We start from the raw sequence: 18754 nt of genomic DNA, 5'->3' as shown, positions 1-18754 counted from the left end.
CACGCTATGTGATGCTTGTGCGGCCCGTACCCAGGCCTTTGCCACGTGGGTACGAGCCGTCCCACCATTGTTGGGGTGACGTGGGTGTGGGCGTGGTACGACTCGTACCCACGCTCTTCAGGCGTGGGTACGGGACGTACCGGTCTGGTTGTGTTGCCGGTTCGTGTCGTGGAGGACTTCCGTTGTGGCGGTCGCTGGCTTAGCTGGACACGCCCCCACCCCGTCCTAGTGACCAGGGCCTGGGAGTCAGGTATGTCCAGGGCATGTGTGCTTTGTGACTTTGGTGGGGGGTTTGTGGCCTGCCCTGGTGCTGCCACCCCCCCCTTTCTCCCCTCCCTTAGTTGTTCTGACCTTCTGCGGCGTCTGCGTCCGAACCTGTAGAGGAGGTCGACTGCTATGAGGGCCGGGATGACACGTAGGTTCGGGTCCATGTCTGTCCGTCGCGTACGGGTACTCCTTGTTCGCGTCGTCCTGTCTGTCCGTCGCGTACTGGTCCTCCTTGTTCGCGTCGTCCTGTCTGTCCGTCGCGTACTGGTACTCCTTGTTCGCGTCGTCCTGTCTGTCCGTCGCGTACTGGTAGTCCTTGTTCGCGTCGTCCTGATTTCCCGGCAGTTTTTGGCAGCCGGAAAATATTCACCGTGCGGGATGACGTCGGTGCGAATCGTAATTCCTGGTTCGTGAATGGCAGGCTGCGAGCGTCCCGACGTCAGCTCGGCGCTTTCCCGGATCGCATTTGTAGGTTTATTTTGTTCGGTCGGGGTTTTTTACGATTCGTACGGAAATGGTGTTTCTGTGCCAATCGTAATTCCATGTTTGTATATTTTGACGACCGGGTACGCGTTGGACGGAGAATATGCTCCGTCCGACGGTTCGTACCCGGTTTTTACAGGATCGTGATCGGCCCCTTGGTATCCATTCAAGTAAAATCAAGAAAATAATTAACAAACATTAGTCACTATTTAAAGGTTTACCAGAACTGAAAAGTCAACCTATGTTCTCCTTTAAGAAGGGATCTAATCTAAAAGACATATAGATTCCTTTGTTTTGCTTCAACGTGGCCTCCGAAAAACAGTTTAACTTTCATTGTTCATCGTGACATTTCAACTACATATGAAAACTAGAAGTCTTTCCAAGATGTGAAGCATATTTTGCTCCTCCTTAGTAAGGTCCCCGGTAAACGATCAGTTCTGCAAACAATCTTTTTAAGCAGAGTAACATTTCCTGCGCCTCTCTAAATATGGCTACCACAATATACTCTTTATTTATTGCGATTATTCACTCATTTCCAAGGGTTCTGCCTAGGAGAAATGACATAATGATGTAAATCGGGCCTACTAATGAACTCATATTTCTTTCACCCTCAAGATGGCTGCAATTTTAACTTTGCAATGGAACAACTACGAGACAGCCAGTTGCTTAGGTTTACTAATAACTATACCCGGAAGTGAAGTACTATAAGATCAGTGCAGTTAGTCCATACGCATCGCAGATGCCGACTGCAGAGACAACGGCACGTCGTTGAAACTGGGCCCAGACAGAGGTAAGCACAATCTGCAGGACTATCCATTTTGCCTCCTCTTTGTAATTTCTAGATGTGAAATTTTAGAATCGTATTCATAACTGTCTCTCTCACAGACTTATGTGAGATCCTGACATAGTGGTGCTCCGGGATGACACCTGGAGGGTCATAGTTGACTGAATCAACCTGGTAAAGAGTTTTAATTTGTAACTCTAAAAGCACCATTTGATTGGGCTGCTTTGTTAGTCTCCATTTGAAATCATCTCTATTGTTTATTTCCTTTACCAAATGTGTTACATTGGGAATGCGACACATGGATTTAGATCCTGTCTTATTGTCAAGTATTTTAGTCACTTTCCACGCTGCTTGATTCAACAAGTGGAGGGTATGCCCATGAACATTTTTATATGCACAATATTCATCTGGATTAGCGTGTGCAATTAAAAGGATGATATTTTATTTTAATGAATGTGGACGATATTGACAGTATTCTATAAAATAATACATGCTGTTTTAGAATGCTACTGTACTCATCACTTGATCATCAAATACAGATTTATTAAAGATGCACTGATCCTTGTATGCAGGAACACGTCTATAGATTGTATGATTACAAACAATTTAATTAAACACATTGCACTGCTTCCGCATATTAAATGCATTATCCCCTGATCGTTAAATACAGATTTTTACCATGCGTAGTAGTCTTGCTGTGCAGGCATGCGTCCACAGCTGTTAGAGCAGTGGTTAGGGTAATTCCCAACACGCGGGAAAACACAGAATGGCCGTGCAGATGGTGTTTACAATTATTGAACATATAAGGGCTCGTCCCTTGGCCTTAACCCTTATATATAGATTAGGCCACATAATAATTCTTTGCAGGACTGTGTCCATTATTGCATCAAGAGGGACTAGTACATTCCACAGACCTTTATATTCGCTAGAACTATTCCTTCAGGTTTTTACTCCATGACCTCATACAGATTACTTCATACCACATTGATAGCTACAATGCAGTTATTTCTTCCGCTGTCATTTCAGCATGAATTGCTGTGGAGTACTGGTTGCCAATGAGCAGCTTTTTCCCTGAAATTAAATAGACTGATTTTAGGGGACACAACTACACATTTCCTAAGTAAGTTTTAGACACTGGAACTTCTTTCTTGTTTCTCTCTTTTATTCAATATTCTTTTTGAGTTTGGCTTAGTCTTTATGGTTAATAACTTCTACAAGAGGGGATATTTTACTGACCCTTCACTAACTTTGATAAATCTTAAGTTGGATATGTCACTTATGCTTATTCCTCTTTCACACGGATGTATAATTTTATTTTTTTTCTTTGATCTGTTTTTGATCGTGTTAACTTAATGTTAATTCCATTTTGTATAGGAGTCATTCATCACTTGATTCTAACGTCCTGAAGATGGTCTAGCTGATGTTTACACCATATAGACCGAAACATCGACAATCACGCCTACTTTCTTTCTGAATCATTTGTCTTAAGGATATGTTTTCTGTTTAATCAGTCACATCTTACTGTTATTGTTTGAAAGAGGTGTTCACAGTAACAACAATGAGGTATCTGTAACATCAAATCTTTTGGAAATCCTCAGCTGCTATGTGTTGTTTTATATAGATTTTGAACTAGCTTTTTATACCCTTTGAAAAATATTTCTAATATAAATTCACTTTTTTGAAACATGTACACCCATGTAAGACTCTTTGTAGCAGATTTACTCTATTGAAATAAGTAAATTTAGTTTCTAATTGATTGAATGTAAGCTATTAGATAGAGCTTGCTACAATTGTTTGCATATTGAATGCCAAATTGTGTATAAGTTAGCAAAGCCCTTGTGGGCACACTTACCTGTTAATAGTAGTAGGCAGCAGCACTCATTGTGCCACCCACTAATGTAGCCCTCTAAATCATACATGTCACAGGTCAGCTACTCAGCCTATAGCGCAGATTCAAACTGTCATTTCGACCTGGTAAAATAACCAGGAATTAACCTATTATAATATTTATAAGTCACCCTTAGGGTAGGCTGTTAAGGCTCATAGGGCAGGGTGCATTGTATTTAAAAGTAGGACACGGCTGCTTATGTTTTACATGTCCTCACAATGAAACATTTGAAAATACATTTTTCAGTGTAGCAGGGCTCTCTCTCTTTTAGTATAACACTAGGTTATCTTATTACACTTAATACATAATAACTATAGTTTGGGAACAGATAAAAACATACTTCTTCCATTCACCCAGGAGCCACAGACAAGACACCAGCTCAAGCATCCAAGCAGTGTCCTTTCCTATCAATGAGGATACTCTGAGGGTCAATCGCACAGTGAAGAACCATAATTGACAAGCTGAAGATAGAATACAGAATGGGCAGAGGATAACCCCCACCCCTGCATGCCAGAGAAAAGGAGACTGTCTAGATGACCTTCACGTGAAGCAGCAGCCTAGGAGCCAAAGCAGCACTGTCACTAGGCCCAGTAATGACCAAATTAATCCAGTAGGCAAAAGACTCAGGAAGAGAATAGATGTACAAGCAGAACTTTATACAAGGCCGGACACTCCGACCTGTTGGAGAAACAAAATCCTGGAAAATGCAAATCCAGAAGTAGCTCCCAGACACAAGGATTAGGAACACCGTAAAAGTAAGTCAAAAGAAAGTCAGAAGTCAGAGCCAAATGTATTGTGCCCAGAATCATTTTTATAAGAATGACTGGAAAAATCCAGCCCTACATCAATCAATCTGTCCAAAACAGAACCCAATCCCCGTAGCCAATAGCCAGGCCATAAAAACAGCATAGAAAATGGGTGCTTTGAAATCACCTGAAGCAGAAAATCCCAGAGCATACCCAGACCAGCAAGGAAACTAAAACAGTACCACATTATCACACATATTTGCCTTTGCAGAATCAGGTCGTCAAGAAGATGCATGCACAGCAGCTTACACATATAATTAGAGGAGCCTACTTTTTGATATGCAGATTGATCTTTTCCAGGGCCAAGACCAAACTGCTCTCTATCTCCACTTACCAAATGGAGGAAAAGGAGACTTAAGTAGTCAAAGGTGGCCGGCAGGTCAAAGCCATACACCGCTGACATGCATGCGAGGTGATGGACAATTTCCATTCACACACTGTGCAGCATGCCAGTAATAGCTGCTTCCAGGTAGATACAGTGCACTCTCCTGGGACCACTGCCTCTGCACACCTTGAGGGCTAGCTGTACAGCTGAATGCAACCAGAGGCAACGAGGGCCAAAAGTTCTGAAGAAACAATTACACACAATCTGACCTGGTTGATTGTGTCTGTAATCCATCTCAAACAGCTAGTATTGTTGACCTGGCTCCAAGTTCATGGCCTATCCATGCCCTGAACTTGATATTGGGACATGCTTTAGTCTGCCTGCACCTGGAAAGCCTTGCGCTGTTGCTGCTTTGGGAGAGTACCTGTTGCCTTGTTCAAAGGCCATTTGGACACTGAATGTGGCACTGTTCCAGAAAAATAGGAGGCCTGCTGAAAGCACTTGTACACATGGCCTCCAGACATGGGCAATAAAGGTTAAGTGCTAGAGGCACTGAAAGCATCTCAGAAGTAAGAAGAGAAGTTGGCCCCTTGCTGCATCCCACCACATGCATCACTGCTGCATGCCTAATAAACTCCATTTTGGATACATTCCCACCAGTCGCACACTACAAGTTCCCCCTCTTCATTCCTCACTTCTAACCACTCTGAATCTCATACACTCCTAGTCCCTTCTGTAGCAACTCACAGTCACTCACTCTCTATCACTATCTGCCAGACTCAGGGGTATATTCACAAGAACGTGTGATAATTACCGCAAGAGTAGCGTAAGGCAACTTTCAATATCGCAGCCCATCGTGGGAAAATAACCCTGTGACAATGTGGGATTCACAACAAGGCGGTAGCATGCGATAGTCAGCCGAAACCACGGACAATGTCTGCGATAAAACCACCTAGATTGAGATAAAAACACAAACAACAACACCAAAAACCCTGCGATGGGCCAAAGTGCGATGAGGAAATCAGCGATAAGCAGCGCCAGGCCTGCAACACACAGCTGGCGGGTGGAGAAAATCCCCATAAAAGCAGAAAAACACACAAACTGACCTACACCCAAGCACCATGGAGGCAGCCGGACAAGGTGTAGAGGACGAGCGCAACCCCACAAGCATTCCGGACGACCAGCCTGGGACCACGGGGACAGGGAAGGGCATGGACAAGAAGATGAGGAAGATGAAGTTCAGTCCGAAGGCAAACAGGATCATAGTCACGGAGGTCATGGAACACCATCAACAACTGTTTGTCACCCCCAACGTGTCATTGGGCACCAAAACTGGAATATGGCGGGACATCTGGACAAGGTGAATGCCGTCGGAGAGCACAAGAGGACAATGGATGAGGTCAAGAGGCGATGAAATGACATCAAGGGGAAGACCAAGGAGAAACTCTCTGCCAACCAGAAGGCAGCAATGCAGACTGGAGGTGGGGTCCCAGTGCTACAGCTGGAGCTGGATGACATGGAGGAGCTGGTGTTGACAGTCATCAGTGTGCAGACTGTGGCCGGAGTTGGGGGACCGGACACTGCTTGACAGGGCACAACACAACCGCAACAGGGTGAGTGACCACCAGGTACTGGGGGGACGGGTGGAGATGGGCACAATGGCACACATGCACAATCAAGCAGAGCACAGTGCACACCCACAATAACTCTGGGTCATCGCCCAGATCTACAGACTGTCACAATGTACAATGCCATGCTGTCTGAATGTCAACCTGAACCATGCGTCTACACACATGTGGACACATTGTAATACACCATCTCCCCTTCACATTGCAGGGGCACCATCAACACCTCCTGCAGAATAGTCCCAGCCACTCTTCACGGATGATGAGGAGGACAATGCCAGCATCAACACCCAAACCATCCACGACACCATTGACCTCATCCGCCACTCACCTCCAGGCTCAGGGCAGCCCAGCTACATCGATGACACCCCACCCACCACCCAAACCACCCAGCAGGAGGCACCCACAGCCCCGGTACCCTCCCAAGACCTCCAGGAACAACACATTTCCTTCCAATGCCGTGTGCTGGAGTGCCAGATGGAGACGGCTGAGCAGATGCTGGTGGGCTTTGGCATCATGGCTTCCAAACTGTATGCCATCCTTGGGTGTCTATGTCCACCCCATGGTCTCCAACGAGTCCTGACTGACATTGCTGGAGTCATGATGCGGAGAGAAGAACACCCGTCTGCTCAGAGGGGCTCCAGTGATGCCAGCCGTGAGCTGGCACACATACGAAGGCTCATGGATGACATGGTGCGGATGGAGGCGGAAAGGATGGCAGCCAATGCTGCACATCATCGAAATGTAGCTGGGATCTATCATGCCCTACTGACCTCCACCATGGCATTGCCGCCACAAGGCGTGGCACAGGTGAATGCTGCTGCTCCCACACCATCCACATCCCCGCCCCCTCGGGTGTCAGTGTCACCCAGTGCGGCAGCTGGATCAACTCAGGCCCCTGATGCATTTGTGGCACACAGTGCGGCAGCTGGTTCTGCAACACCCACAGGTGGGGCAGGGCACTCATCCGGGGACCAGGACGCAGATGGGACTGTGGTCAGAAGGACCAGGCACTAGCATTCATTACTGCCACCTGGCCTGTTTCTGCTTGATCCCGCACATGGCCTAATGACCTTTACACTGACCCACGACACATTTCGATGCACTCACCTTGGCCAGCGACATGGACTGCCTCTTCCGGATTGGTGACCAATGACACTTTGACCAGGCTGCGGACTGTACCCTTCCCTTCAGCAGGACTTGTCATCCCCGGATGGACTCTGGCTGGCCCTCCATGGGCCCATATTGTGTAGTGTGCTGGGCATTGCCCTGAACCGCTTCATCTGCATAACTGCACTGGATGTGCAATAAACATCCATTGACGCACTGCTGTGTCACGTCTTTCATCAGGCATGCATGCATGTGTGGATGAATGTAGGGGCAGTGATTACCCTTGCGTCAATGATGCTCATCTTGTGGGATGCCAGTCAGAGGGTGCTACATTGCATTTTGTGAACCGGGTCCCATGGACACTACAACAGGGACACACACATCACTCACTTCCATGTCTTGACATGGACTGAACCATGCCCAGAGCCCACGTGTCACGGTGGCAAGCCCTGCACTGGTCCAGCGTACGGCAGGTCTGACCACTCCGGTTACGCTCAGAGGGGGGGCCATCATTGCTACCCGTCGCAGGCGTACTCGCTAGTGGTGAAGGTCACTGGTCTAGTTGTCAGCGTGTCACAGCCACTCCCTGAGGGCAGCTTTGCACGCACACCACACCCATTCAGAACAGGCATCACAGGCCATGTGACTCCGCCAACATAAGTGGCCGACAACATCACAGTTGTGCAGCGGGTGATGTTGCTGGGTTCACTGGTATGTCCTCTGTCCTGGAGTATTCAAGACCCAGCACCAAACGTGAGGCCTGGTGGCCTGCGGTGCGGTTCTACATGGTTTGGAGGGTGCCATGTCCGTGGGCTCCGGGCTTGTGGCTTGCAGTCGCAGGTGCTGGAACATCCAGTCTACACTTCGGTGGCGGAAGGTGAGCAGTGAGGCCTGGGTGTGCATGGGCGGGCATGCTCCATGGGTGGTGGGTGCCTTTGTGATGCCTCTGCCTGGGTGTGCATGGGCGGGTAGGCTATGTTATCTTGTGCAAGTGTGTGTACTGTGCCAGTCATGTATATGGACTCTGTGTCGAATGACGGCTCTGACTCAGATGTGTGTCCTGGTGTACTGCTCTACATACCAGCACATGGTTTGAGACACACCGGTGGCAGCAGGTGAGGAGTGTGGCCTGGGTGCACAGGGGCATCTCTCTCTCTCTCTCCCTCTCTATCTCCCTTCTTCTCTCTCTCTCTCTCTCTCTCTCCCTTCTTCTCTCACTCTCTCTCTCTGCCCCTCTCTTGCTCCCTCTCTCTCCCTTCTTCTCTCTCTCTCTCTCTCGATCTCTCGCTCCTTCTCTTCCTTCTTCTCTCTCTCTCTCCCTTCCTCTCTCTCTCTCTCTCTCTCTCTCCCTCCCTTCATCTCTCTCTCTGTCTCTCCCTCAGCTTGTGAATGTGGAGGTAAATTTATCGCCACTTTGGCTGCGATAAAGTGCAGATGACTCGGCGATAAATCCTTGTGAATATGGCCCATAGTCTTTCTGTCACTTTCTGTCACTCTCAGTCGCTCTTCAGCTGATAATCAGTGAGTCTCAAGCACTTACTCATTCCCAGTAGTTCTCAGTCATTTTAAATCACTTTCAGACAGCCTCATTCACTTTCAGTCTGTCACTGTCTGTATCACGTGGTCACTCTTAATCTCACCTTCTGCCAGTCACAGTCAATCCAATGTTCAGTCTCTGTCACTTTCACTCAACCACTTTGTTTCTCTCAGGGTTAATCACTCACTTTCTAATCCTCAGTCAGTCTATCACTCTCAGTCTCACCCTCAGTATCAGTGTGTCACTCAATTACTCTCTGTCTCACCCGCAGTCTCAGCCATTCTTAATTGCTTTTAGTCACTCTCTCTCACTCAAACCACCATCCAGCCTGTCTCTCTTTCAGTCTCACCCTAAGCCATTCTTAGCCATTCCTTGTCACAGTCAGCCTACAAGCTCCTCTCCATCTCATCTTCAGGCACATATTGTCAGTTACTCTTAGTTGTTCTTCGGTACTATCAATCAATAAGCAATTCTCAGCCAGACACTCTCTGTCACTGTCTACGTTTCAGTCACACTTAGTCACACTCAGTCTCACCCACAGCAAGTCAATCACTATCATTCTCAGTCAGTATGACTATGTCACTTGATCTCCTTCACTATCAGTCGCTATGAAACTCCTTAGTCTCAGTCACTGTCAGTCTTTCTGTCGCTCTCATTCCCAAACTTTGTTATTATTAGGAACTCAGTAATTAATTCTCTGTCAGTGGCAGTCTGCGTCTCATGTTCAGCCAATCTCTTGCATTCACTCTCACTGCCAGCTTGTCTGCTACTCCCAGGCTCACCATAGCCAATCTCAGTCACTCCAGTTTCACATGGGCAAGTCTCAGCCAGCCCTGGTCACTTTGTTAACCTCTGTCAATCCGCTTGTCTACTTCACTCTCAATGTGAGTGACTCAGGCAATCAGCCTTACTTACCGCTTCTCTGTTACACTCAGCCTCCATCATATAGTCTCATTCATGCTGCCACACCCCACTTCCTTAATTTAATCCTTACCTCAACCAGTGTAGTTTACTCAATCACACTATGACATGCCCTCCTCAATCTCATCTGACCTGCCCAGTCCTACTCTCACTACTTCACGCTCCTACTCCCGCCTCACCCCACACTTCTCCTCTTCCCTGTGGCTCACTTTGCTCCCCTGCCTAAACGTCTTAACCCCTGCCTTGTCCTCCTCCTCTCCCTCTTACTCAACCTAAACCTCCCCTTTTCATGCCACCTCGACCCTCCCCTCACTACACCCCTTGCTTCATCCTCCTTGAACCTCTTATTTTCTCTCTGCCTTGATCCCATATTTTGGCCCACCAGTCTCACAGGCAGTAGTAAATGTCCAAGTGTTAAAAAGAAAATGACGAGCATTGAGGTGCAGTTTAGTGTTCACCATAAACATATACAACCTGATTCCAATTTCCTGTAGTGCTCAGCATCAGCATAAACTGCATCGGTTCTTACACAATAAACACAGTGTCCCATATCTTATGACTAAATGTAAAAAAGTACCCATGAATTCACTTCTGCATTTACTGACACATTTATCCAATTAATGAGTGATGTATACAATTGTAAATTCTCCTACTGATGCACTCTTCCATAGACTCACTGTTGCAACCATTCACTGCTGTCCCCTTACTGCTTAAATCCACCACTCAATGCAGCATTCTCCCAAATGTATACTCTTTTCCTCACTGCTATTCGTAATCTCTGCTTCACTCATTTACTCCTGCACCTTTACATATTTTTTCATGCATGTTCTCACTCATTCCCTGATGCACTTATTCTCATGTATGCACTATGCATAAACTGATTTATTCCTGTATTCACCTACACATTTCTGAGCTCAATCACTTTTATACCTGTAATCATCATTCCTGTGCTCTCATGTCTTCCTGTACTCACTCATTAGCAGCTGAATTCTTTCACTCCTTAAACACTCAGTGCTAAATTCATTATTCGTACCATTTGTTCACTTATGCTGTTACTCAATCTATCCTAATTCATTTACTGGTACATTCATTCACTCCAGCAAACTCACTCATGTGTTCCCATACTCACTCATTCACCGAAGCCTTCATTTACTCAGCACTGCACTTATTTTCAGCTGATGTCTTTCTTTTCCAGTATTAGCTCACACTCATAAACCCCCTTAACTGTGGTTGTTTCAGTGAATCTCCAATGTTTTTTAAAACACTTTTTAGTTGCTTATAACCAAAGCTCGACATACCTGCACTCTCACCTTTATTTTCAGTTGTTTTTGAGGATTTTAAAATCAAATTTAACGTTCAAGAGTTATCTACACTTGATTTCCATGCCCGCTGGGCACATGCCAAGCTCCCACTGCGCCTGGCCATTGGCCATTCATAGCAGTGGTGGGCCACAATGCATGGTCATCTGCCACACTTGGTGCAAAGCCAGCCACATCAGCACACATATTTTGGCTGTGCGCAATGAGGATTGACTGTAGGTGGCCAGGCCCTGTGCCCAACTTCAAGTTTGCAGCCAATCCCTGTAGAACAAAGCCTTTGGCTGTGCACAGTGTGGGTTGGTGGCTGGACTGGACTGTGACCAAGCACTGATCCCATCTCTGCAAGTGCAGCCAACAGCCACCTGAACCAACTGGCCAAGCACAGCCATAGGGCACTAAATACATTTTGGCTCAAGAGCGTCAACAGGACCCAGAAAGGTTCCCTGATTCAGGAATCTGACATAGGATTTGCAAATCCCATGACAAAAATCATTTTTGTTGATATTTATTATATTGTCATGGTTTTCCTTTCGCCCCCTCACATGGGTCTGGTCTCAGGTTAAACTTCAATTTGCCACTTTATGCTCTTTTACTTTTTATTTTTTCCAATGCGGTCTTCAGTGCGCAATATTGGAGAACGGAGGCCACAACAGAAAGTTTCCCGTAGTAACAAGCCAATAAGAGCGCAGTTGTACCCTCACTGAACTTGAAAGAGGACCTGTTGGTATTCCCATGCTTCCCTTTATGCCATCCAGATTGAAGTTGGAACACTCCAGTACAGATATTTGGAAGATAGATGAAGGGGTAAGGATTGAGGCAGAGAGTCATTACAGCCAAGTTGATAGTTAACACTGCACTTAGCCTCATTCATAAGCTGAAATACTCAACTCCAGGAGCACAGAGCTGTGGGGAGATGAAATCATTATGTTGTAAGTGGTACTGAACAGAAAAGTGTATGGAACAGTTATACATAATGATATTGAAATAATGCATAAGCTTCTGGGTGACGGTGATATAGGCATGGAACTAAGAAACCCAGAGGAATGAGATACCTGTAATGTGGGAGGCAATCGAAAGGAACCAAACAAGGTAAAAAAAAGCACAAACACAGAGGGGCTTATTTACAAGGCCCTCGCGCCACTTTTGCTTCATTTTTAACATGGAAAGGTGACGCAAAAGTGGCGCAAGAGGCTTGTAAATCTGCCCCAGAGAGTGGGAAACAAGAACCCAGAGGGACTGAGGAATAAGAAAACAACAAAGCTGCAATAATGTAAGAAAGAGTGACATGCAAAGTGTAGCTTATGAGAAATCAGGTTATTGGGTGAGTGGGGTTGAAGCCCCACTCAGGCAAAAATCCCTGTACGGGTGAATCACATAAACCACTAAACTAATATGTGCTTAACTGTCTGGTAGCTTGGTACAAAATCAGTCAGGATTAACTTAGAGGCAACAAGTAAATATTTTTTGAGCACACAAACAGTAATAAAGTGAAAATACAACACAAGAAAAAACAAAAAACAATTTAGAAAAATAGGATAAAATGTAATGAAGTAAAGGACATCAAAACAAATTAATTCCAATCAGTAGAACTAACGGTATAAATTTGTAAATTAGTTAGTGGAAAAAAGCTCCTAAAAGATCAAAGTGCTAACTGTGGGTATCTCGTTGCACAATACCAGGGCAAAGTCAAAAGTTAAGGCTGACAGCAATAGCACGTGGGTGGGATACAATAGTGGACTGGCCCCAGTCTTGGCTTACCTTTGGGCTTAGAAAAAATCCTGAAGAAAAAGTTCCTGAGAATGTAGAATTCAGCGTGGCAAGGTAGTAGGCAGGGTCCGAGGAGGAGGTATAGTGGTCAGGGAGAAGCTGAACGATGTTGCTGTGAAGATTTTTACCTTCAGATTAGTCACATATTTGAAGAAAAAATCTACAGCAGTGGCGAAGCTGCAGGCAGTAGCTGACATGGGCTCCAAGAGACTGGGGTACCTTTGATGAGGAGTCGCACTGAACAAAATTTGCCTCTGTGGATAAAATTTTGCAAGAGCTACCACCTCCCACTGCAACTCCCAAAAAATCACAAAGCTGTTGGATGCCCCAAATGGAACTTGGACACCCAAACAAGAACAATATAATGCTTTTCTTTTTTTTTTAAAGGGCAAGAATATGAAATGAACAGAGTAGCTACTCATTTCATATACACTGCCCCATAGTACCATGTGATTGCTTTCTATGTGTGCGTTTTATTCCTCATAGTGCCCACAAAAAAGGGGCATGGGTACCACCACATAAATATGGGGGGGGGTGAGGCTGCAGGGATTAAAGCAACCCACCTACAGAACATTAAGTTTCCTGGGTCATTGAGTACATGACCCCAGGAGAGCTTAACATATTTTTAAGCACTACGAGCTCAAGCTACATGGCCTTCAGCTGGAGCGTGGAGGCCTGAAGAGTGTTGCAGAAAGTCTCAAACACATGTTCAAATTGTTGTTTGTTGTTACAAATAAAAATCCTTTATTGAAAATATGCTTGTGCCAATTATTAATATTAAACACTTAAAATAAGAGAGTTACCCTCTTTAGCCAAAAGGGACAGGGTAGATCAAACAATCCAGAAAAGAGATTCCCTTTTGTACAGTAACCACAAAATTTAAATCCAATAAGTATGCACTGAAAGGTAATCAGTGTCATAGTACAGTGGTCAATATTATCAATCATCACATCTCCTATTCTTCTTCAAAAACATTTATTCATATCCATGTACAAAAATATTAATATCTTATTTAAAAAAATTAAAAATGAACATACAATTTAGACAGTCATAGACCATCCTACACAAATCCACCAGTTTGGACAGGTTTAATAGACAGGATTTACCTATTCAACTGGGTCATGGAATATCTATCCTCCATCAATTGTTAAAAAACATAATTGTGATTAAAAACACACAATTAAAACAAGTTCATGAGCATGTCAATCTCAAATCCAAATTCTTTAAAAATTAAAGTATTACCATGTCATTCACAAGTCCTAATTCTTTGAAAGTTAACTTATTGTCATGTTTATTTTTTATTTTTTAAAATGAAATAAAAATACTGTTTTACATGGATATGAATAAATATCCCAGAAGGATGGGGTCCCAGGCTGAAATCAGTCCAGGGAGAGGGGGCTACGTAGCTCCCCTTCCCTAAAAATAGGAAAACAAGTCTGGGAACTCTCTGGAGGCCCCACCCCTTTCTCCACCACTCTGTAAATGCACCTCCTGGTGCACTGCTGGTTGGGGGATGAAATTCTTTTGCCTTCAGAGGGTCGTTGGAGACAAACAACCCCTCTTGTTACCTCAGGTAAGTCCCACACAGCAGGATTGCTAAGAGGTTGTCAGAGGCCACGCCTCCTTTCTCCACCACTCTGCAAAGATGCCTCCTGACACACTACTGGTTTGGGAATGAATTCCACTTTAGTCCTGAGGGCCTTAGCCTAGCCACTTAAACACCAACTGACAGACTGAGACATACATTCATGCAACCAGTCACTCACCCATACATTCACTGAGACACTTAATCATTCACTTATACAGTCAGTCACTCACCTACTGATCATTCAAACAGGCACTCATACACCCACTAGTTCACCAGTACAGCTTGGTATATAAATATTTAACACTCAAACTTTTTTAAAACACTGACAGTCACTGGATGACATCATCAGTGATGTCATCAGTGATGTCAATGGCCATATCAGGTTTGCTGAGAGGTTTTCAGTGGCTACACCTCCTTACTCGACCACTCTGCAAACGCAGCCAAGGGGACTTCATCCCCCAACCAGCAGCACACCAAGAGGCATGTTTGTAGAGTGGTGGAGAAAGTGGATGGGGCCTCAGCGAGTTGCCAGGCTTTTTTTTATTTTTTGTTTCCTTTGCTAAGGGAAGGGGGGCTGTGCAGCCCTGCTTTTCTGGCTCCAGGGACCCCATCTCCCAGAGCCTGACATTTTAAAAATGGGGAGGGAGGACGAGTGGCCCCACCTACCCAGGCCAATTTAGGCCTCAGGGAACCCATCCCCAGGGCCTGGCCTTTCTTTCTTTCTTTCTTTTTATTAATAAGGCAAGGGGGGCCATGTGGCTCCCCTTCCCATGGCCAAGTTTTGCTCCGGGAGCACATTCCCCGGGACCTTACCTTTATTTTATGTTTTGGGGAAATTTTTTCAACATGGTAGTGGGGCCTCACAGTCCCCCTCCTGGTCCGAATTTGGCCCCGGGGACCCCATACCCTGGGGCCTGCCCACAGTACTGGGTGCCCTGGTCCCACCCAGTTTTTGCACACTGGGGAAGGCAGGGGGAGCCTGAAGGCACCTGCAGTCTCTGCCAGCTCCCTGTCCCCTGCGGGTGTTGCTTTTGGACAGAGGGAGCTGCTAAAATGCATCTCCCTTTGTCCAATTGCACTTCTGCTCTGCTTTGAGTAAGCAAGATTATTTTACATGCTCTTGCTTACTCAAAGCAGAGCAGTGTTTGCTATGGCTTAGCGGGAGCACCAGCAAACTGCAATGTTCTAGGGTGGGCACCCAGGGACATTGCTGGAGCTGATTCTGGTGGGTGGCAGTCCCCAGGGACATCTGGGGCTCCAGGAGGTGTGCCACACAGCCCCCCTCCTTTCTTTCAATTTGGCCCAGGGAGGTGGTGGCCTCTGGGGCTGTAGTGGGGCCACTCAGCCCTCTGACATCAATTTGTCAAAAGTCCCTGGGAGATTACGGTCCCCAGGGTTGCAGGAGGCCACGTGGCCACCACACATGAATTAAATATAAAGCCCCATGGAGGTGGAAGTACACAGGGTCTGCAGCAGAGCGGAGTCTGAACTGCCCCCGCATTCTTTTAAAAAATGTGCCAGGGAGGTGGCATGGGGGTCTATGTGCCCCCCACTGATAAAAGTTAAAACCCTGGGGAGGTGGTGGTTCCCGGGGCTGGGAGAGGGTCCAAGAGGCCCCCTCCATTGATTCAAAAACAGGACCCGGGGGAGCTGTTGGTCCTCAGGTGTTGGGGTGCCACATGCAGGCACACCCACAAAAATCATAACAAAAACACCAGGGAGGTGGTGGTCCCCGGGATTTAATTAACCCCCAGGAGGGGGGCCCCATTCATATGTTTAACATGACCCCTGGATTTTGCTCACCTGGGGTCTTCCCACAAAAGACATGCAGGAGCCCAGGCGCCTATATTTTTTAAATTTTGCATTTGATCCAACCACGAATTCAGGCAAAATAAAAAAATGCTTTTAAAACCCAGCGGGGTCCCTGTGGGACTCCCCCAACATATCCGCATGGTCAGGTATTTACTACCCTGACCCCTTTTCTTTTCTTTTCTACATTTTTTTGTGGGACTCCCAAAATGGCTCCTAACACTTCCTGGTTGAAGTGTTGGCAGGCAATCAAATTTTGATAGGGTCCGTGATTCCACTGCAAGAACTCACATCCCCAGATACAGCCCACTTTCTGTACCATCATCTAGCTTTCTGCCAAATTTGGTGTAATTCCATTCAGCGGTTCAGGCTGTAGTCTTGTTCAAAAAGTGAAAAGTCTTCGTAGGCATAACATGGAAAAACGCCTTTTGGGACCCCCCATTTTTCTTGCCCCCCGCTTAATGGATCACCCAGAAATTTTCAACACAGCAGCTGAACCATAAGGGGGAGTTTTTTGAAAATGTTGTGAAGATTTGTCAAGCGGTGCCAAAGTTATTGGAAAAACAAAAAAACTCTTTCCCTATAGAAACTTTGGTCCTAACTCTAATTATCTACTGGTGATCGCCAGTAGGAGTACAATGGATGCCTTGGGTGGGCTCCAGGACACCCAGGAGCAAAAGGCCAGGCCCCGGGGATTGGGATCTCTTGGGCCGAAATTGGTCCAGGGAGGGGGTCCCCTCTCCCCCTTTAAGTTATGGCCGGGCTGTTCTGGCCCAGATACTCATTGCACAGAAATTACACCTCAACAGGAAGAACGTACACATATAAACATAGCTGGTCTCCCAGTTAACGCTCCACTTCTGTATAGGACAAATGACCCTAACTTCCTGAGCTTGACAAAGGCAAAGAAGTGTGTTTTTTCAGCCGTTTCACATTGAAAAACGATCTGGAATATTTGGTGAAGGTGAATGCATTGTTGATCCATCAGAGCACAATCTGTAGTGACTGATGAGTGGGCTCTTTCTTGACCTCTCCTGGTGAGAGAGAGTCCGTGGTTCTCTCTTTGGTAAATCGCATGTTTGGCCCTTCCCAATCCACCTTAGTCGTATGAAGTATGTCTTCCTGCCTTTTACTAGGATGATCGCCACCAAACAAATAAGGACTTGCTTCATACATCTAAGAAGAAGTACCCTTGATTTCTGGAAACTCACCTTTGTATTCTTGTTGTCTTCAGTATAGGAGAATTCATATTATCACAGATTTCTGGATGAACATGCATGAGGAACAGTCATATTGCTGAAATGCACACAAGGTCATTGAAGACATTTCCTTGGGGTCCATTACGCAGCTGTAGTGTGGAATACTCACTAGACATTTACTCAATGAAGTAACACTCACTAATTAACCAGTAGAAAATATTCTAGTTAGTGAAGCATTTTTTGCAAAGCTGTGGACTGTAGTTGGATAAAGGGGCAGGTGAGGTTCTGTTCTGGTGCAGTCACACACACAGCTATCAATACACCCATATAGACGCTCAGACACCAACTCCTGCATCCATTCTGCCACTCTCACATCTACTCACTGTTGGAAATGGGGTTTATGTTTGGCTAGGGTATGCAACCAAGCCAGGTAGAACTCACCACTCTAGTCAGGGTAAGGGAGTTACACACCCAATAAAACCCCTGCTCACCCCCTTGGTAGCTTGGCAGAGCGTTTGGGCTTATCCCAGAGGCAATGTGTAAAGCGTTTGTGCAACTCACACCTATACCAGTGACACACTGGGCACACCACAAAAAGAGACTCCACACAAGGTTATATAAAAATATCCTTTGTATTGTTCATAAAACACATTAGATCACAATCACTAAAGTCACTGTGCCACTTGACACTTGTCATAACGTCACATAGATCGTAAAATCACATTGCCAACAAGGCAGTTGTCATAACTTCACAAGTTAGTGCAATAAAGTAAACACTTATAGTTTGCACATGTCACAAAAACATCATCACTGCCAGTTTATGCAGGTCCTGAAAATGTATTTGTTATCTTATCTGTATAAGGCCTAACTATAGCATACATCTCTCCACCAAAGCATTTAGATGAAGTCGTTTAGGGAATAAAACAATACATATACCACCATCAGGGCTGGAAGTGTGGATGAAACAAATGACAGTGCTCCTGTGCTTGTTTTAAATGTTAGGAGATACTCCACACAGGGATACCGGGCACAGCAGCATCCGTGTCCCTACAACTGGAATTATGGTACTCCCAGGAATGTTTCTCCCAAAGGCATACAGTTCTATATTGGGGGCCCTGTCCTGGGCTCACCCTGCATGGTCACCAGAAACCAGTGCCCCCAATAGGTACACAAGGGGGAGGGGGAAACACCCACAACAAAAGAGAGCAATCAAGGGGGGAGACCGGCCTGCGTCGCACAGCTAAGGGCAAAGCTGTTCTCCCCAGCAGTGGGGATTTGCTGGTGCCACTACTCAGAGAGGGCTTTGCCCATGGCCTGACTCACCCT

Source organism: Triturus cristatus, chromosome 4_2 (assembly GCF_964204655.1).
Source record: "Triturus cristatus chromosome 4_2, aTriCri1.1, whole genome shotgun sequence".
Classification (NCBI taxonomy): Eukaryota; Metazoa; Chordata; class Amphibia; order Caudata; family Salamandridae; genus Triturus; species Triturus cristatus.
The sequence above is the reverse complement of the archived record's forward strand: the minus strand, read 5'-3'. Positions refer to the sequence as shown.